This window comes from Oncorhynchus mykiss, chromosome 6 (genome assembly GCF_057628025.1).
Source record: "Oncorhynchus mykiss isolate SJ-2025 chromosome 6, ASM5762802v1, whole genome shotgun sequence".
NCBI classification, from domain to species: Eukaryota; Metazoa; Chordata; class Actinopteri; order Salmoniformes; family Salmonidae; genus Oncorhynchus; species Oncorhynchus mykiss.
The window spans coordinates 48,035,976-48,057,810 of NC_143027.1; the positions used below are offsets into that span (position 1 = coordinate 48,035,976).

The 21,835-nt window shown below is 43.0% G+C and overlaps 1 long non-coding RNA gene across 1 annotated transcript; it reads right to left on the reverse strand.

Annotated features, from left to right (window-relative positions):
* Positions 1–18,609: 18,609 nt before the first annotated feature.
* On the reverse strand, positions 18,610–19,261 carry LOC118947737 (uncharacterized). Its single transcript, XR_005041919.2, has 2 exons — positions 19,067–19,261; positions 18,610–18,650 (listed from the first exon to the last, which is right to left on the reverse strand). It is a non-coding gene; the product is annotated as an uncharacterized LOC118947737 (long non-coding RNA).
* Positions 19,262–21,835: the final 2,574 nt, after the last annotated feature.

The window sequence follows — 21,835 nt, forward strand, 5'->3', positions numbered from 1 at the left end:
TTCTTGTAAAATAATTTGCATTTATTTGATCAAATAGACTTTGAAAGGGTAGACATGCAGAAATTCCTCTTGTCAAAAGTCTTGCTGTTACAAAAGTAGTTCTTCATGCAGCGTAACAGGTTACAGGTTCTTCTTGGTGAAGCGCCTGAATGGCTTCATCATTGCTGGAAAGACCCGTACAATCAAGGATCGTTTTTTGACAGGCTGAGATATGGAGGGAGAAACCTCTCCAACTGGGGGGGGGGTAACGTTGACAAATAACGTTGACAAATAACAGTGTTATGAGTTTGGTAGGCATACCTATGTTTCTAACACACACCTAAACCAAAACTACAAGCTATAGCAGAGCTCTTAAACATCCTTACCTATGCAATGTCCATTAGTAGAGGGAATCTCAGTCTGTTCCTGGACTGAATGGCAGTCCTTTTTGTTTGCTCTCTTGGAACGCTAACAGATGAAAGGTAAAGAAAATGGTACAGAGAATAAATAAATGGAACCCTTCTGAATCCAAGGCAACAATTTAGTGATGAATAAAACATTTAATGTATATGTCTTATCATAGCCACATCAATAACATCAGCACCTCACTGGAACAAAAAACAAATGCTAACTCCCTGCTATACTTGAAGTTGATCCTGAGTTTGGTCATTGAAAAGCAAAGGAAGCTCCTTCATGCTTTCTGCTCAGCCCCCCTCTCTGTCTCAGCCTGGTCTGATGGGTTTGTTGCAGCAGAAGCTGGTCTTGACGCCTCCTTGCATCCCTGTACCAGCTTCTGGGTCAAGGACTTTACCAGGACTCTGTCAAATGCAGGGTCCTGGGAGGAAATAGCTGCTTGCAGGGTTTTATAAGAGCCAAACTCCTCCATGAGTGTTTTATGTACACCTCTGAACCCTTTGGATGTTCAGGTTCTGGGAATATGCCTGTGTCCTGGAGAATCTGGATGCAGACAGAACTCAGACAGGACTAGTCTGATGAGTTGCTGAGATGTTTCTGTCAGATCTGCTGCCTGTTGGGATGGTCCATCTAGGGCTGAAGGTCTGATCTCCGATAGAAAACTTATCACCAGTATGGTGACAAAACAGATGCCATTATCTTTGCTGGAGTCCATCAAGTACTGCAGTGGGAATGCAGTGGCACTGCTGATGTCTGGGGTGATTAAGAGCTCCCTCAGATGGCCAGAGCTGCTGGGAATACACATATGGTAATGGCTATAGTGTAAAACACAGAAACCTCATAGAGGTCACCGCATGTGTGGGAGGTGGTACAAAGGAGATATCAGAGGTATGAATAGTGGAACTAGGGGCTCCATTGTAAACCAAAACAATGATAACTAACCTGAACAACAGTATACAAGGCATATTGACATTTGAGAGAGACATACAGCGAGGCATAAAGTAATCGCAGGTGTTGATTGGGAGAGCTAGCTAAAACAACAGGTGAGACAACAACAGCTAATCAGCTAACACAACAACAGCAGGTAAAATGGCGATGACACACAGAGCCTGAGATCGCGGCTGGCTGGGGCCGACAGATAAAAAATAAATAAACAGAATGGAGTACCGTGATTAATCGACAGTCCAGCAGGCATCAGCTATGTAGCCAAGTGATAACAGTGTCCAGAAGGCAGCAGTAGATGGTACAGGGAAGGCGCCATTACGCTAGCACGCGGGCTACACTGCGTTTAAAGTTAGTAGCCCTCCGACGGAGGCCGGTTGAAGGCACAGCGGATGGAGTATTCGTCGGCAGACCAGTTGTGGTGGTGCGGCGGGGGGCCGTGTCGACAGAGAATCCAAGCCAGATGGCGAAAGAGGTATTGTAGAATTTAGAATGCTAGCAGGGAGATGCGCCTGGCTCACGGCTAACTGGTGCTACCTTCGTGGCAGTGGCGTCATCCACTATAGCCAATCGGTAGCAGCGATGAACCGGTGCCAAGGTCCATAGTTTACAGCAAGGATCAGGTGGAGTATTGGGCTCTAGCCGTGTATGAGTGGGGTTCGGGAGAACAGCTGAGTAGGCCGGGAGGTGGGCCTCAGGGATAGCTTCGGTACTGGATGCCACGATAAGTGCAAGCTAGCTGTGAGCTAGTTAGCTGCAAGCTGTGATCTAGCTGTGAAGATCAGAAGTAGTGGTCCAGGGATTACGGCAGGAATCCGGCGTTGTTGTGGAGAGACAGTCCGATACTAGTAGACTGGCGAGTATTATCCAGGCTAAGAACAGGGCTGGTATCTGTGCAGAAGGTAAAAGCCGCTAGCATTGGCTAACTATGACTAAATAGCTTTTAGCTAATTAGCTAGTTAGCTTCTGGAGGGTCTTGAATGTGTTCTAAAATAAAATAAAATAAAAAATAATAGCGATACCGTATCACATTGGGTGAAGCAGAGTGTTACCTCTTTACTATTAAAGTGTATTGCTCTCTGTTTATGACTGATAATAGGACGTAACACAGGGATGAGGAGAAAACAATAATTTGGATCCTACACAACACGTTGTTGTACCTAAATAATTCCACAAGAGGGCGACATATAAACATTTCTTAAAACCAATTAACCTCTACTGCCTTCAGTCCATGACGTCCCCGACTAACTAAGTCTGCGTCTGCAAAAATGCTCTTTTATCATAACTCGACATGAAAGTAGCAAAGCCAAAACAGTCAATGACATGCTTTTCGGGATATTTATTTTACCTTTATTTAACCAGGCAAGTCAGTTAAGAACAAATTCTTATTTTCAATGACGGCCTGGGAACAGTGGGTTAACTGCCTGTTCAGGGGCAGAACGACAGATTTGTACCTTGTCAGCTCGGGGGTTTGAACTCGCAACCTTCCGGTTACTAGTCCAACGCTCTAACCACTAGGCTACCCTGTCGCCCCCATATACAATTAGCTATGGTGGAAGAAAAGGTAAGTGAAATATAGGGGAAGGTAGAACATGTTTTACAGTAAGTTTAAAGTTGTTATCACCAATTTAGCTCTGATAGGCCTTTGGCAATCCAAGCTTTTGGGATCGTACTCAAGGCTACTTGGTTTAGGCCTGGCTATAGCCTAGGGATACAGTCCAATAATATCTCCTTCTCCTGAAGTGTACACTCGTTCGCTTCTTCCTACAAATCTAAAATCATTGGTGGAGGCATGGGCTAGAGAGTAATATGCTACCAAATAGCACCTTATTCCCTAATGTAGGCCTACTTTTAAGGAATGCACTATAAGGAATAGATCAATCAACTGGCTCACTAAATGGGGTACCGAAATACATCCAAAAGAGGTCGACACGAAATTAGACTAGGTTTATTTCTGTTTTGACCTACTGAGTCGCAGTGCTTAGTGAACAGATTTCAATGTGGGCCTAGCTGTTTCGAAAACGGTTGATGGGGAAAGTGTGTAATCTGATCAATATATTTCCCCCCCAATATTAATGAGAGAATGGGAATGTGCATAAAGGTCTAACATTCCATGACGTGGTATGAAGTTCTTAATTCGTCAGTGGCTGCAATATTGTCCTCAGTAAACTCAACATGAGTGAAAACAACACAGATAAGGACAAGTTTTTCGAGATATAAAAAATACTGTATGCTATTATGGATGAAGAAAAGGTAGGTTAAATGACACTAAATATTTGGGAATGTAACTAAGGAAAACGTCATTTAAGATAACATAGGCTATTGCAAAACAAATGTCTAATTCTCTCTATTAAGTCAATCACCAGTTTAGCTCTGATATGGCTGTAGCTCTATGATGTCCTTTGCAAGAATCTAATCTGACATTGACATGAAATTCCTATGTCCTTCAGGTAGTACAGAGAGATGATGATGATCCCCCGAGGGAGGGGAGGGAGGTTGTTGAGGAAGAACCAGTGGCCCAGCTCAAGAAGGAGCCCAAGAAGACAGGAAAGGTAAAATGGGAGGAGTGACAGGGCAACTACTAGACTAGTAACACTCAATTGTCACAATAGCTGCATTGACCTGATGTAACATGTCTATTATTTGTGATCTGGAATCTATTCTATTATATTCTATCCAAGGCGAAGAGGAAAAGTAGTGCCAAGAAGTCAGGGGAGCAGGGCACTGATACGGATGCAGGTCATAGATTTTCCCTCTGTAGTATGTTGGTTCTCTAAACCTGCATATCATAGATAAAGGTCATGTTAGAAACTGTAGTCAGTAAGAAATGTTGCATGGATAGTTTTATTCAATAGTCCTATTGTAGCAATTTTATCAAAGTATTGTATTAAGAGAAAAGCGTCTGACTTATCCTGAATTGTCCTATACGGTAATAACATATTTAGGATTGAGGAATAAACACCCGGACAGAGGATCTGTTATTGAGCTCTTGGAGAAGAATGCTCTTAAGGCTGCATTCGGCCCAGGCAACAAAGATGAGATGGAGGACTGCTACCCAATCCTCATCTCATTCATGCGCAATCTTACTGATGAGTATGTTAGAACCATGTTTTGCTCTAGCCTCACATATTTTGTGCAGAAGGAAATAAAAAGTAAGTAAAACACATTTCTTTTTTCTTTTCTAGGCAATGGCAAGTGATCTATAAAGGATTTAAAAAACCTGTAAGTTTCTCCATCAGCCTTTGACCTTTGATTTGGGAATGTTGTGTTGAATCAAGAGAGGAATTAACCATAGTTCTATTCTGCTATTACGTTCATTAATCTGTCATACTTCATCCAACTTTGAATTCAGTCACAGATAAGGAAAACGATGTTGGTGAAATGCATTCTGTTCAATCTAGAATACTTTACATCAGAGTTTCATTGCCAAACCTGCTGTGTTCTGTTTTGTTTGTGCAATGCAGATGACAAAGGAACAGCTTGCAAAATTGTGCAAGACCATTGTCAACTTCATTGCACAGACCACCCTGCAGATCCTGCTGCCGGCCCTGGCCCGCATTCTAGGGGTGACGGGCTTTTATGACAACTCTGACTCACTCAAGAGGGGTGGCAGTGCAAGATCCTTCACTGCCTTTGAGCAAAAAATACTGGAGCTCATCCAGGAAGTTAAATATTTGGCGAAGTAACTGTGGCGGCAGGGCTCTCCGACCAAGGTCTAGCACACCCTCTTCCAAGAGGTACTGTATGTTCCCCATAATGTGTGTGTGTGTGTTTGTGCAGTTAATCCTAACCCTCAAACTGATGAACAATAATTTCCCCATTTCAATATTTTCCAGCTTTCTAACAGGTGTGTTTTGCAATATCTAATGCACACATATAAATTACATTTAGAATACTCAATTATAATGCTTGTTAGATTTGTTAGCACTAATATATCGATTTTCCAACTTCAGACAGCAATTAACATGCTTTGCTTGTTCATTTTAAAGTTCCCAGACCTCACTGAAAGTCCACCTGGGAATGCCAGAGGACAGTATCATCAGCAGTGTCCAGGAGCAACTGTCAAAATCTGACCAAATGGTGGCTGCAGGACAGCTTTCACAAATAGATAAAGTGGTTGGAACTATGCTGGAGAACATTGAGAAGATAAGCAGCGAATGTGGCGAGGAATTGGTCTATCAAGAGTCACTGCGGTCTTCCTCCTCGTTGTCATTCTCAACTGCCAAATCACAGAAGACAGAGTGGGAATTTGCACTCCCATTCCTTCTGAGTTACCCGAGAGTACTGCTCAGCCCATTGTAAGATGCTCAGTCATTGACATGAGCGAATCTACTAAGCCAAAAACAATGGTGTGTGATGCCAGAACAAGCATGTTTGCCATAGCCAATACCATCATGAAGAAGGTATATCCAGAGGCAGAAGGGCAGGTTACATCTCACCCTGATCTAACAGATCCAATAGCTAGACTGGAGGAGCTCATATCTCAGGGTAGGATTGGTGCTCTCTCCCGTGATCTCAGTCACCAAGTGAACCGCATAATTTCCGATAGCAACTTGACCCCTCTGGGACTGACAGTGGCGGCTGGAAAGAGTGCATCTGATACCATCCTTTCGAAGCTGAAGAGGAATGACAAGGTGGGGAAGCCCACAACTTACGAGCTGGTTCAGCTGTTTGTAGAGGAGTCTGTTAAGTGCCTCCTGCTTCCTAGTTTTGTGCCCTATTCAACTTCAATGAGTTTGGCTCAGGGGGCCAAGGTGTTGGCAAGAGTGTCTGAAGATAGAATTTCATGCTCTTCTTCATCTTCATCAGTATTTAGTGACACAGTCAGTCTCTTTACCAAAGTTATGGTAAGCCAGGTCATGTACTCTGTGGATTCTGATGCAGAAAGTAGAGGATCCTCTCCAACTGAATCTCTCCAAACATCTGAACCCACTATATCTGATGTAGGCAATCTATTGAGTGGCAAGTCCTCCCCTCGGCTGTCTCCTTCTGGCACCATTATGGCAACAAGCGAGACCTCCAATGCAGCACAAATCTTGAAGGCCAACATTGATGGAGAGGAAGTGGATACCACCAGTCATTCTGGTGTAGCTCAAAACATTGTCAGGGACGATATGTCAACCAGCCCAGACATGGTCAAAGATGTCACACTTCCAACCCCATCCTCTGATAACTTGGGCAGTGATGATGACGTCACCGGCCTCATCAGCATGTTAGTAATGAGAATTCTAACAGAAATCCAAACCCCAGCAGAAGATTACCCAGTTGACGTCACACGCAAGTCACAAGACCTGATCCCTAAAGTTATGGAGGTCTTCTGTGCATGGTCAGGCTGCTCTGAGACACAAGCCTATCCAGAGAACTTGAGGATTCATAAAGTCTACAGAGTCGTCTATAAAAATCTGTTGGAGGAGTTTGGCTCGGAGAAAATCCTCCAACAGGCCGTGTCGACTCAGGACTCTTCATTTGATAGGATTCTTGTCAAGTCTTTGAGTGAAGCGCTTCTCCACAGATGTAATGAGGCATTGAGGGCAGCCTCAAGAACATCAGTCAAAACCACCGGGCCTAAGGCTCTTCCACTGGCTGAGGATGTGAGGGCTAGCAGCGGGAAACTATCTTTTCTACAAAGGCTGGTCAGGCTGACAAGCAACTTAAAAGGTACAGCAAACGTATTTAAATGAACAGTTGTGGGAGATAATGTGAGTAAACAATGCTATTCAGTGTAAAAAATATAAAACCATCCGTTCATTCCAAAACCAATCATAAATGTTGTTGTGCTGGTGTGGTAGGTGTGATTGTTATCATCATGAGGTTGGTCAGCTGTGACATTTTTTAAAACATGTTTTTCTCTTTAAATACTTAGCTATTCAAGAAGGGGAACAAGAAGGATTCCCACCGCTCTGAATCAGAACAAGTACAGACCACTGCTGAAGATGGCATGCGTAAGTTCACACAACAGGACAACAGTCTGTTTGAGATATTGGTGTACAAAGAAATGCCACTTCAAAATAACCTTACAAAGGTTATATACGCAATCAGTAGTCATCTCTTATGTAAAAGTAATTATATTCTCCAAAACTCAAGCTGTTGGTTCTCATTTATCAGTGTCAGTTATGTTGAGTTGTAACATACATTACATCATTTCTAAATTAAAGTGCATGTCAACTCTCTCTCTCTTCTGTAGTGCCCAGCATAGTGCCACATGCTGCCATGTCTGCACTGCCAAAGGATCTCCCCGCCAGCTCCCAACAGGAGACGCCTCACAAACGTCCACTTCTCGTCAGGATGTTTTCTGTCATCTCCAAAGGCCTGTTCAAGCCCTTCAAACAGTCCTTAAAGACCAAGTAACTTAAGACAATTTATTAAACGTCATTCATTGCATTAAATTGGCCTTTGTCTTCATATGTGCTCCCGTTAACAGACCAGATTACAACACTGGTCTTTTTTTTCTTTTCAATTTAAAGTTTTATTAAGTTTTCTTGTTTTTCAATCAACCAACAGAACACATTCCACATTCACAGATGTGACAGGCTTTAAAAAAATAAAAAATAAAAAAATAATACTTTTGAAAAAATAAAAATACAATTAAAATGAATGATAAAGTCAAATAAAAGCATTTATTTTTCTTAATCAATATATTTTCCTTGGTACATATATATATATACATACGTACATACATACACACACCTACGCAAACGTACTCAAAAACTAAATTAAAATAAAAACACACAAAAGAAAGAAAAAAAAACATAACACTTGCAGCAGCACTATCAAGGTTCTTATCAGCTATTTCAAGCATTCGCTGAGACGACGGGCCAATAATTCGTTTTTAGGTTTTACAGTACCTTACACAACATGTATCTGCGCATTTCCCTAGTCACCCCGTTCACTCTGTCCAGTTTGAAATATAGTTGAATAGTGGAGACCAGAGTCTATCAAACTTGGGCTGTCTCTTGTGGAGGTCATAAGTGAGCTTTTCAAGAGGAAGAAAGTCAACAATCTGGTCAATCCACATTTTAAATGTAGGAGGGGTATTAGAGGCCCACAATAGAATAATACATTTCTTAGCAAAGTATGTAATAGTCATAAGCAAATTTTCTCTGTCAGGATCAAGAACAAAGTCCTGCTGGGCATTAAGACGATAGATACACGGGGTCATATCAAACTGTACATCTAGTATTTTCTGTGCAGCAGTATGTACAGATTGCCAGAATCTGGCAATCTCCTTACAGCTCCAAAATACATGCATATAGATTCCACTTTCAGAGGTACATCTTTTACAGTTAGGAGACATATCTGTTTTCATTCTATGGAGTCTCAAAGGAGTATAATAAAATTTGTACAAAAATTTGTAATTAGATTCTTTCATTTTTACACTGGTAGAGGAGCAGTATACCCTGTCGCAAACCTCCGCCCATAACTCATCACTGATAGTCAGACCAAGGTCCTTTTCCCAGATTATTTTCAAAGGAGTAAAGGAGGAGCTTCCTTTCTCAGAAAGGAGTCTATAGATGTAAGATATTTTGCCTTTAATGGATTGTGCTGTGACAAGAAGGGTTTCAACTTCATTCAACTGAGTTCTAAACCTCCTCTTGGAGGTAAATGACATGTCTAATTTGAAGATATTTAAAATAAATGGGATCTTGGCACATCGAATTCACTGCAGAGCTCTTGAAAGGATTTCAGTGTAGTGGTTTTCTGATGAAATAGGTCTGAAAAGGTCCTGATTCCTAGAGTATGCCAAAGATTAAAGTTGGCATCCCTCAGGGCTTTTGGCAAGTCTGGGTTGCCTACTATAGGCGAGTGAGAACATATTTGGGAGGAAATGCCCAGGTATTTCTTACAGTCCCTCCACGCTAGTAGGGTGCTGTAAATCGCAAAGGTTTTGGCTATGTTGCCCACTTCACTAAAGTTATTAATGAATATAATTGAGCTTAAGGGCAATGAACCACAGGATTGGGCTTCTATCTGAATCCACGTTGACTCTTGTCTGTTTGTGATCCATGTTAGTATGTTGCGGATTTGGGCAGACCAGTAGTACAGTTGAAGGGAGGGAAGGGCAAGACCACCTTTAGATTCAGGTTTTGATAAAGTGGAAAACTTGATCCTAGGTTTTTTATTGCCCCATATAAATTTGGTGATGCTTTGGTTAGTTGTTTTGAAGAAGGAAACTGGGAGATAGCATGGGAGCATCTGAAATAAGTAGTTTAGTCTAGGGAGGACGTTCATACGGATTACATTAATTCTTCCTACTAAGCTAATTGGGAGGGAGATCCAGGTTTGGAGATCGTTCTTGATTCGATCCAGGAGTGGAAGATAATTTTCCTTAAAAAGGCTATTCAGATCTGGTGTTATGAAGATCCCGAGGTATTGAAACCCGTGTGTTTTCCATTGGAAAAGACAAAGTGTCTTCATAGAGCTGGTGAGTGTAATATTGAGAGGGCAGACAGTGGATTTGTTAAAATTAATCTTATAACCTGAAAACTTGCCATATTGAGCAATTGTGTCTAAAATGAGAGGGAGGGATTTCTCAGGGTTGGATATGTAGAGCAAGACATCATCCGCGTAAAGCGAAATCTTGTGCTGCAGGCCACCTGCAGAAACACCCATAATACTTGGATTGCTCCTTATCAGCTCTGCCAGAGGCTTCGCCCCCAACAAGTAGAGCAGCGGGGACGGCGAGCACCCTTGTCTTGTGCCCCGTTCCAGAGGGAATCTGTCAGAGTTCAGTCCATTAGTAGTCACCATGGCATTTGGATGAGAGTATAGTGATTTGATCCATTTAATAAAATTTGGGCCCATATTGAACTTTTCTGAAGACTGAAAACAGAAAGCTCCACTCCATCCTGTCAAACGCCTTCTCAGCATCCAGTGAAGCCAGCAGGACAGGGGTCTTTTGTGCGTTTACTTGATCAATAATATCAAAAAGACGGCGAATGTTATCAGAAGAGTATCTGTCTCTAATAAATCCAGTATGGTCCGCTTTTATTATTTTGGGAAGAAGAGTGTTTAGTCTTTTGGCGAGCAATTTGGTAATTATTTTATAGTCGAAATCCAACAAGCTTATGGGCTGGAAGGACGAGCAGGATAGGGGGTCCTTGTCCTTTTTTAGCAACACTGTAATGCGAGCTGTGTGCATTGAGTCTGGGAGAACTCCGTTTTTGCAAAAATCCTCCAGCATTGGCATGAAGATAGGGCTGAGCTGGGGCCAAAAAGCTTTGTAGAACTCTCTGGGGAATCCATCTGGGCCTGGGGACTTATTAGGTGGCATGGAGGTAATTGCCTCCAGGATCTCCTCAGGAGTGAAGGGGGAGTTGAGATCTTCCTGGTCGGTCTCTGATAGTTTAGGTAGCGAGATTCCCTCTAGGAAAGAGTGGAGTTCTGCCTCTGTGTGTTTTCTCTCAGAGGTATATAGTTTGCAGTAAATATCATGAAAAGTTAAATTGATCTTTTTTGGGTCATATGTGACCTCGTCCTCTGCTGTTCGGATAGCCATGATTGTACGCTCTGACTGCTCCTTTTTTAATTGGTAAGCAAGTAATCTACTGGGCCTATTGCTATACTCATGGTATTTCTGTTTAGTAAAGAAAACTTTTTTTTTATCTCCCGAGTGTAGTCCAAATTCAGTTTGGCTTTGGCTGCTTTAAGATGACTCCAGGAGGTGCTGTCTAGGGATTGTTTATGTATTTTTTCACAGCATTCCAGCTCCCTCTCAAGATCTAGCCTGTGTGCTTCCATTGCTTTTTTCTTAGAGGAAGCCTATGCAATTAGATGGCCTCTTAGTGTGGCTTTAGCAGCGTCCCACATTGTGGCCGGAGAAACAGGAGAGTCTTTATTGTCTTGTGTGTAGTTGTCTATCCATGTAGTTACCAATGTATGGAACTCGTCATTTGATAGCATAGCATTTCCAGCTCTTTGACCTCGGGATGTTTTTGCAGAGGTCAAAGCAGAGGTGGACAAAGGCGTGATCTGAAAGTGCTATGGGTCCGATTGTACATGTGGCTGAATTTATGAAACTCTTTGGGATAAAAATGTAATCTATACGGGAGTAGGTGTTATGGACATTACAGTAGTATGTATAGTCCATAGATGAGCTATTATTCTCTCTCCAGATATCTATCAGTCCCATCTCTTTAGTAAGAGAGTTCAACATCTTTGCAGATCTAGGATTTGTGGTGGGGACTTGAGATGATTTGTCTAGGGTTGGGTTAAGGGTACAATTAAAATCTCCAGCCACCACGCCAAAGGAGACATAATGCTCATTGAACAGGGTTATGATTTTTGACATGAAGGCAGGAGTATCTGTGTTAGGGGCGTATATGTTTAATATAGTAATTGGTTGACCATATAGTGACCCAGTTATCAAAATAAATCTCCCCTCCGGATCAGATATGTTTTTGTCAATTATGAATGGAACATTTTTATGGATAAGTATGGCTGTGCCTCTACTGTTTGATTTGAAAGATGAGAAATACACCTGTCCCACCCAAGCTCTGCGGAGTTTGGCATGTTCAGCATCACAGAGGTGTGTCTCTTGTAATAGCGCAATGTCTGCTTTTTCCTTTTTTAGAGCACATAGTATCTTTTTTCGTTTTATTGCATGCCCTAGACCATGGCAGTTCCATGTCAATAGATTTAAGGTACTAGTCATCGTCATCGAGCAGTAATCGAACTTTAGTGCAAGTCATCTCTGGGTAAAAGTGGATAGTAATTACAGCTGCGTTCACATAAAAGGAAAATAAATGGTGTACATAAAATAATAATCTCTGAACACCCCAGCCGAGTTCCCAAACAACTCGACACATCCCGTTGGATCTATTACCCCCCCGCTCAGTCTCAATTCTGTGTTCCGAATAAAACAAAAACCGGGAACAGTTAGCAACGCACAACGTCTCCCTCTCCCCACCAAAGAAATGCCTCATCCTCTCCACCCCGCATTGAGTAAATAACACAGTTGCCCTCGTCCAGACCACAGTAAAAGAGGGGAGAAAAATAAAAATCAATAGCCCAGCCTACATATACCTCCCCCAAGGGACATAGGGAACCCCAGGTAATAATAGCAACAACAACAAAAAACAGGGAAATAAAAGTAGGCTGAAACATTAGTAGGCCTAAGTTAGGCTATACAGCCCACCCCTCTCAGTTAAAGGACAATAAATATAAATTGGACGGCTATAATGACATTTAGGGGGTGGATCTCTGGATATCGGCTATATGTCGTCTTACCTCCTTTAGTAATGGCATTAATCGCATTTAGTCATTGGTCTGTTTCTCATTGGCCAGGATTGTCTTTCAGAAAACGTTTTGCCTCTTCGGGAGTTTTGAAGTGTCGCAAGGCTCCTTGGTGAAGAATCCTGAGCTCGTTTGGGTATTTGAATCCCCTGAAGATGCCTCGGTCAATGGAGTAATTCTTCACTTCGTCAAATTCTTGGCGCTTTCGGCGTATTCCAGCTGACAGGTCCTGGTGTAAAGCGAGTTTGGTGTTTCCCACTGTGATGGTGTTGTTTTTCGCCGCCTGTAGGACTCGTTCCTTGTCGGTGAATCTCAGGAAACGTATGGTGATTGGGCGCACTGGTTGTCTGGCTGCTGGTGGGGGCCTCAGTGCTCGGTGAGCTCTCTCGAGTTCTATGGGCCTGTCGGTGGGCAGGTGGAGCCACTCGGGAAGTTTGTCTTGCAGGTAGCGGATCAGTGGCATGTTTCCCTCTTCTTTTTCGCCCAGATTGAATAGAACACAATTATTCCTTCGCCCCCTGTTTTCCAGGTCCTCTGTTTTCTCTTCCAGATGCTCGATTTTCTTTTTAGCATATGCTATTGTTTCCATGGCATCTGTCAATAAGTTTTCCATGGATAGGATTCGCCCCTCTGCCTCGTCCAGGCGCCCCGCGTTTATGGTTATCTTGTTGTTGATGTCAGGCAAAGCGTTTTCCAGGATTGTCACCTTGCCCCCTATCGCACTGAGCTGAGAGTTAATGGCATCTAATTTGGTGTTTAGTTCTGTACGTTGGGATCTCAACTCAGAAAGGATGTCTTCGACAGAGTGCGAGGTTGGCATTCGTTGTGCCTCGTGGGGGAGCGGGTTCTCTTGCTCCTGGCTAATGGCGCTAGTTTTTTCTGAAGCTAGCTTCTTCTTGGAGGCTTTTTCCGTCGCTAATACTCGAGTCCGGGTAAAAATGTCACATGTAGTGTCGCCTTTTGTAGCCGCCATGACTTTTTCTTACTAAAGCTAAATGAGTGTGAACTTGGAGTGGAGGTAAGATTAGGAATTGGAAACTACTTGTGCGGAGCTCTTAGTTCATGCGGCCATCTCGTTCAAGGGTCACGTGATCCCGCGTGATCCCCCCCAGTGGCAACATTTCTGGCCAGAACTTAAAACTACAAGGTGTGCATTCCAAGTTAATCATTTATGATAAGTATGGGTCAGGTCTTGCAATTATTACGTTGAAATATTGCTGTGAACATACCTCTTAGGCGAACAGCATGGTGATGAGGTTCTGCGAGTGGATTTTTGGCGGCATCCTGCACTGCCATTCCTCCTCCTCTCCTTAGTCCAGTAGTTCATCTCACTGATCAGCAGCCTTTTCTCTCTCTCATCCAGACTGCCTAAGAAATCCTCAGACCCTGTCAGAGAGCACTGGGATTCTGGGGAGGTTGCCCCACTCCTCAGGTTCACCCCCATGATACGAGCTAGCGCTGGTAGGAGAATGCGGAGGGATGTCTGGGTCACGACTTCAACAATCTTCAGACACAGCATGGAGAGCTGCTCGAATGTGAGCTATGGCCAACAAACAGAGTAATGTTTTTGTCAATCAAGTAATTCCGTGACACCATTCCCTATATAGCGCACAACTTTTGACCAGAACCTTATGTGGAGAGACTTACGTTAATTTTCATGCCATGCTGAATCACTCTCCATTGGCTAGAGAAAAGAAAAGAAAGGAAACATATTTTACCTGCACACTGGTGTTGAGTTAGTGGAGTCACTAGATAGCCATGTTAGGGAAAATAAAAGTGTATTTAATTAAGCAATTAGCAAGTACATGAGACATTTTGATCTTGATTTACAGGAAGAGTTAGAGGTGTGGTTACAGTAATGTCAAATCAAATCCAATTTTATTTGTCACATACACATGGTTAGCAGATGTTAATGCGAGTGTAGCGAAATGCTTGTGCTTCTAGTTCCGACAATGCAGTAATAACCAACGAGTAATCTAGCTAACAATTCCAAAACTACTACCTTAGGGTTAGGTGTAATGTTTGAAATCCCATTTGTGGTTAGAAGGTGCACTATGACTATAAATTCAGAGCTGTATGTGACGTTGGAAAAAGACATGGGACTTGCTCATCAGTTAGACTCCTCAGGAAGGAGAGGAGGATTGGGGCACAGCATGTCCCAATCTTGAGAGACGGCATTAGAGTCCTCTGAGCCTCCTTCTCCTGCTGCTCAATGATAGATCCCCTTTCCCGGAAACCACACCTGGGTGTCTGAGAAGACTCTGGGAAACCGCAAAGAGAAATCTGAACTTGATCCCTAATTTCCTTCACCTTTAGGGATTTGATTGCACTGGACAGGTAAAAGCACATCTCTCTGCGGGCCTCCACTATATTGCTTTCACCTATATAGATACTATCTTCTCAGATTAGTGCTGATGAATTTGAACACAACCTGCACCCAACATGAAGTAATCTCGGACCTGCACCAATGCTGCTGTCCTCCTCCACGGAAGTCTTCTTGGCACAGCCACTGGACTTACGTTTAGCCTACATGACAACAGATTATAGGTCTAATAGCAGATCTAAGGTCAGTGTAGCGTCTCCTCCTAATGCTTTAAGGCTAGGATTTAGTGATAGTAAACTAATCCTAGATCTGTGCCTAAGTAGGCAGAGCATGTGTAAAGGACAGCATATTTCTTACCTTGCCTCCTGTCCTGTTCTTGTTGGTCTCATGTGTGTCTGTTTCATCCTTCATGTTCTCCACGACTTTATTTTGGTCATCCGGGGGATCCTCCCATTTCACGCTCTGGTGGATAAATAAGAGGTCAATATCAGTCCTAGGTTGTGACTTTATGAAAAAACTTATTCACTCCTATTTCAAACAAAACGGCAATAGTGGTCAGATTTCAGTCCATGGATCAAACCAGTGAGACCTATTGCTGTGTTAGTGACCTACTATATTGTTAGTAATTTCTCCTCTAAACTCAAAATAGGCAAATGAACCATACATTGCTGTCATCTGACATGATGTGTAGCTTATTGTTGTAGGCTGTTTACAGGAAATACTAATACCTCCTTTGAAAAAACGTCAGTGACCCATCGGCAGACAACTGAAGTGAATATGAACGTCCTTGAATTATGCCAAAGCATTGTTGAATACTCGATTCCGATTGGCTGAAGGCAGAGCATTCTTCAAAGATGTCATACACACATGATGTCACAATTAGGCCTAAGTCTAATATCTATATGAATTCTCAATGTCATTAGAAAACAAATAAAAGCTTGTCAAAGTTCTGCCAAACGAAAATATGTCTAAGTGCACGTTTTTGCATTTAATTTATGCATCGTCATTCATCACCATATACAAAAACGTAACTCGCTGCCATCCATTAGCTATAATTCTGAGGTTGCAAAGCTGTAAAACTAGGACGTGCAATAAATTATAACCACTTGCAGAATAATTTCAAATCAGATGTTCAAGGGGGCTTGAACTATTTCAGCACTGTGGAGCTGTCCGCTGCATAGAGCTGACACGTTTCTTGGCATCAGGGGACCGTCCCATCTCCCCTCTGGGCAGCACCTGAGCAGGGCTCAGTTCTATGGATATCTCATGCGGATTTTCCTGCTAGCCTATGTATAACGACACTATAATTACATATAATATCATCTAAAACCTTCAGAGAGATCCCTTAAAACTGTAGTATAAATTCTTCACGGCTGTTATGGTAGCGAGGTTAATTTAGCGAGACATGGACAAATCCAACACATAGCATTTCTACTGAGTCCTGCTTAGAGGTGGCTGACCGTTATGTTGCTAGTTGTAATGACGCTTTTAAAACAAGAATAGTTATTTTTAATTGCTCTGGGAGCTAATTATTGCAGAGCCCAGCTACACATCCTGCTCGCTGGGCTCATTATGGACAGCCAATGAGCAGTTCAGGTGAAAAGTCATCCAGATCTGATCCCTAGAACATACATGATACTAGGATCCTGTAGCAATCTGCCGGCCTGCACAATCATCCATGGCATGAATGCTACACGCGCAATATGGTATGCTAACATCCCACAACAATTCCCCAATTGGAATTACTTGCCTAAACTTCCAATCATACTTATTTTCTAATATCAACCATAGTTTCTGCACTTAAGGCAGACTTGCCATTAGAACAAGATGGGATTAGGACAACTGTAAAGCTCATTAAACGTAGGCTAAAATGAACCTTACCTGGCTGTCAGCCATTATGTGTAGCCCGTTAATTAAGGCTCTGCGCCTCTGATACTGCAGCTGTTCTGATAGGCTACTGTAGCTGTTCTGTAACTGTTAAACTCGTCTAGTCGTATCCGTTGAAAACTGGTCAGTGAACCGTCCTCAAACACAATGAACTGATGTCAATATGGACATGAACCTTCACATAAAGATATCAAATACATGACGTCAGATATGCCTAGAGGTATTGTTGACTTGATCAGAATATATATCATAGTGTCACAGTACGTGCTGTTGACAGCCTACCCCGAAATCAAACAGGAACATGGATTTTGTGAAATCTGTTGTGAATGTATCGGGAATGTTTTTACAATTGTATAACTGCCTTCATTTTACTGGACCCCATGAAGAGTAACTGCTGCAGCTAAAGGGGATCCACAATAAATACAAATACAAACCCAATGCACCATGATAACACATGTATCAACTTGTTTTGACATATCACATGGGATCAGTTCCTGATTGTGAGATACTGTAAATCAACAGACCTTGAGAGGAGATAAAACATCATCTGTTGACCTATTTCACAGGTTTCTGGTGGTTTCTAAGCATTTTACATGTGTTGGGGAAGGAGGGTGGGATCTCTCCAGAGCATCTAATTACATCAATCATGTCTTGCTGTAACAGTATAACTTTAGACCGTCCCATCGCCCATACCCGGGCGCGAACCAGGGACCCTCTGCACACATCAACAACAGTCACCCTCGAAGCATCGTTACCCATCGCTCCACAAAAGCCCTCTGCAGACATCAACAACAGTCACCCACGAAGCGTCGTTACCCATCGCTCCACAAAAGCCGCGGCCCTTGCAGAGCAAGGGGAACCACACTACTTCAAGGTCTCAGAGCAAGTGACGTCACCGATTGAAACACTATTTAGCGCGAACCACCGCTAACTAAGCTAGCGTTTCACATCCGTTACATTGCCATGCATGTGATATGAGATAATGTTATGCACCACGTAAATATACATTGTAAATATACATTGCCTAAGGCTGCATCTAACAACAACATTGACGAATATGCTGATTCGGTGAGCGAGTTCATTAGAACGTGCGTTGAAGATGTCGTTCCCATAGCAACGATTAAAACATTCCCAAACCAGAAACCGTGGATTGATGGCAGCATTCGCGTGAAACTGAAAGCGCGAACCACTGCTTTTAATCAGGGCTAGGTGACCGGAAACATGACCGAATACAAACAGTGTAGCTATTCCCTCCGCAACGCAATCAAACAAGCTAAGCGTCAGTATAAAGACAAAGTAGAATCGCAATTCAACGGCTCAGACACAAGAGGTATGTGGCAGGGTCTACAGTCAATCACGGATTACAAAAAGAAAACCGGCCCAGTCACGGACCAGGATGTCTTGCTCCCAGGCAGACTAAATAACTTTTTTGCCCGCTTTGAGGACAATACAGTACCACTGACACGGCCCGCAACCAAAACATGCGGACTCTCCTTCACTGCAGCCGAGGTGAGTAAAACATTTAAACGTGTTAACCCTCGCAAGGCTGCAGGCCCAGACGGCATCCCCAGCCGCGCCCTCAGAGCATGCGCAGACCAGCTGGCTGGTGTGTTTACGGACATATTCAATCAATCCATATCCCAGTCTGCTGTTCCCACATGCTTCAAGAGGGCCACCATTGTTCCTGTTCCCAAGAAAGCTAAGGTAACTGAGCTAAACGACTACCGCCCCGTAGCACTCACTTCCGTTATTCTGCCCTTGAGTTGCGTTCCCATGCAAAACTAGACAGATAGCTAACAACTAAGTCTTCAATAAAACTCCCAAGGCGTGACTTTTCTTGAATGAATATATTGAAAACGTTTATGTTGTGAAACTGCAAAATACAGAAAAGAATATACTTTAGTATTCAATTCACACCGAAACACTGTAGCTGTACATTATACATTTGAAGTTGCATAAATACAAAGCACGCGCTAAGGTACCATGCATCTGGCATGATGCCAAACCATATAGCTATTTGTTACTCATATGGTAATTGGCTCCTTTCATTACTCTAATGTACAACCATTTATGTAGAATAACAAAGCACATTACACTAGGAACAGTAACAAAACTACAGTATTGTATATTTTACAATTCGTTTGCATGACGCACGAGCAAAGTAATACAGCTAACGACATACATGAAAGGCATTGCAATTTGTGAGTAAATGCAACCAACATTGATATGTAAGCAACTCTATCAATAACAAGATTATAATCATTAGCTAAACGCTTGAATTGAACTTACAAACAAATATTTTCCAAGGCTGAAGCGTGACAAGAAATAACTACATTGAAAGACCTGCACCGTAGCGTTGTTTGTAGCTGCTTCTATGCGTGCAGAACAAATTCTCTCCTTCCTGTTTGCGTAGTCTTTCTAAGTACCAGAAACATCCACTAGGGGGCAAATAACACCATTGAACACAATGAAAATCCAATTGAACCATTGTAATAAAATAATCTGTTACCTTCTAACAGGATGGCAGCACATCCGTCATCATGAAGTGCTTTGAGAGACTAGTCAAGGACCATATCACCTCCACCCTACCTGACATCCTAGACCCACTCCAATTTGCTTACCGCCCAAATAGGTCCACAGACGATGCAATCTCAACCACACTGCACACTGCCCTAACCCATCTGGACAAGAGGAATATGTGAGAATGCTGTTCATCGACTACAGCTCAGCATTTAACACCATAGTACCCTCCAAACTCGTCATCAAGCTCGAGACCCTGGGTCTCAACCCCGCCCTGTGCAACTGGGTACTGGACTTCCTGACGGGCCGTCCCCAGGTGGTGAGGGTAGATAACAACATCTCCACCCTGCTGATCCTCAACACTGGGGCCCCACAAGGGTGTGTTCTGAGCCCTCTCCTGTACTCCCTGTTCACCCACGACTGCGTGGCCACACACGCCTCCAACTCAATCATCAAGTTTGCTGACGACACAACAGTGGTAGGCTTGATTACCAACAACGACGAGACGGCCTACAGGGAGGAGGTGAGGGCCCTCGGAATGTGGTGTCAGAAAAATAACCTCACACTCAACGTCAACAAAACTAAGGAGATGATTGTGGACTTCAGGAAACAGCAGAGGGAACACCCCCCTATCCACATCGATGGGACAGTAGTGGAGAGGGTAGTAAGTTTTAAGTTCCTCGACGTACACATTACAGACAAACTGAATTGGTCCACCCACACAGACAGCATCGTGAAGAAGGCGCAGCAGCGCCTCTTCAACCTCAGGAGGCTGAAGAAATTCGGCTTGTCACCAAAAGCACTCACAAACTTCTACAGATGCACAATCGAGAGCATCCTGTCGGGCTGTATCACCGCCTGGTACGGCAACTGCTCCGCCCACAACCGTAAGGCTCTCCAGAGGGTAGTGAGGTCTGCACAACGCATCACCGGGGGCAAACTACCTGCCCTCCAGGACACCTACACCACCCGATGTCACAGGAAGGCCATAAAGATCATCAAGGACAACAACCACCCGCGCCACTGCCTGTTCACCCCGCTATCATCCAGAAGGTGAGGTCAGTACAGGTGCATCAAAGCTGGGACCGAGACTGAAAAACAGCTTCTATCTCAAGGCCATCAGACTGTTAAACAGCCACCACTAACATTCAGTGGCTGCTGCCAACACACTGATTCAACTCTAGCAACTTTAATAATGGGAATTGATGGGAATTGATGTAAAATATATCACTAGCCACTTTAAACAATGCTACTTAATATAATGTTTATATACCCTACATTATTCATCTCATATGTATACGTATATACTGTACTCTATATCATCTACTGCATCTTTATGTAATACATGTATCACTAGCCACTTAAACTATGCCACTTTGTTTACATACTCATCTCATATGTACAGTGCCTTGCGAAAGTATTCGGCCCCCTTGAACTTTGCGACCTTTTGCCACATTTCAGGCTTCAAACATAAAGATATAAAACTGTATTTTTTTTGTGAAGAATCAACAACAAGTGGGACACAATCATGAAGTGGAACGACATTTATTGGATATTTCAAATTTTTTAACAAATCAAAAACTGAAAAATTGGGCGTGCAAAATTATTCAGCCCCCTTAAGTTAATACTTTGTAGCGCCACCTTTTGCTGCGATTACAGCTGTAAGTCGCTTGGGGTATGTCTCTATCAGTTTTGCACATTGAGAGACTGAAATTTTTTCCCATTCCTCCTTGCAAAACAGCTCGAGCTCAGTGAGGTTGGATGGAGAGCATTTGTGAACAGCAGTTTTCAGTTCTTTCCACAGATTCTCGATTGGATTCAGGTCTGGACTTTGACTTGGCCATTCTAACACCTGGATATGTTTATTTTTGAACCATTCCATTGTAGATTTTGCTTTATGTTTTGCATCATTGTCTTGTTGGAAGACAATCTCCGTCCCAGTCTCAGGTCTTTTGCAGACTCCATCAGGTTTTCTTCCAGAATGGTCCTGTATTTGGCTCCATCCATCTTCCCATCAATTTTAACCATCTTCCCTGTCCCTGCTGAAGAAAAGCAGGCCCAAACCATGATGCTGCCACCACCATGTTTGACAGTGGGGATGGTGTGTTCAGGGTGATGAGCTGTGTTGCTTTTATGCCAAACATAACATTTTGCATTGTTGCCAAAAAGTTCAATTTTGGTTTCATCTGACCAGAGCACCTTCTTCCACATGTTTGGTGTGTCTCCCAGGTGGCTTGTGGCAAACTTTAAACGACACTTTTTATGGATATCTTTAAGAAATGGCTTTCTTCTTGCCACTCTTCCATAAAGGCCAGATTTGTGCAATATACAACTGATTGTTGTCCTATGGACAGAGTCTCCCACCTCAGCTGTAGATCTCTGCAGTACATCCAGAGTGATCATGGGCCTCTTGGCTGCATCTCTGATCAGTCTTCTCCTTGTATGAGCTGAAAGTTTAGGGGGACGGCCAGGTCTTGGTAGATTTGCAGTGGTCTGATACTCCTTCCATTTCAATATTATCGCTTGCACAGTGCTCCT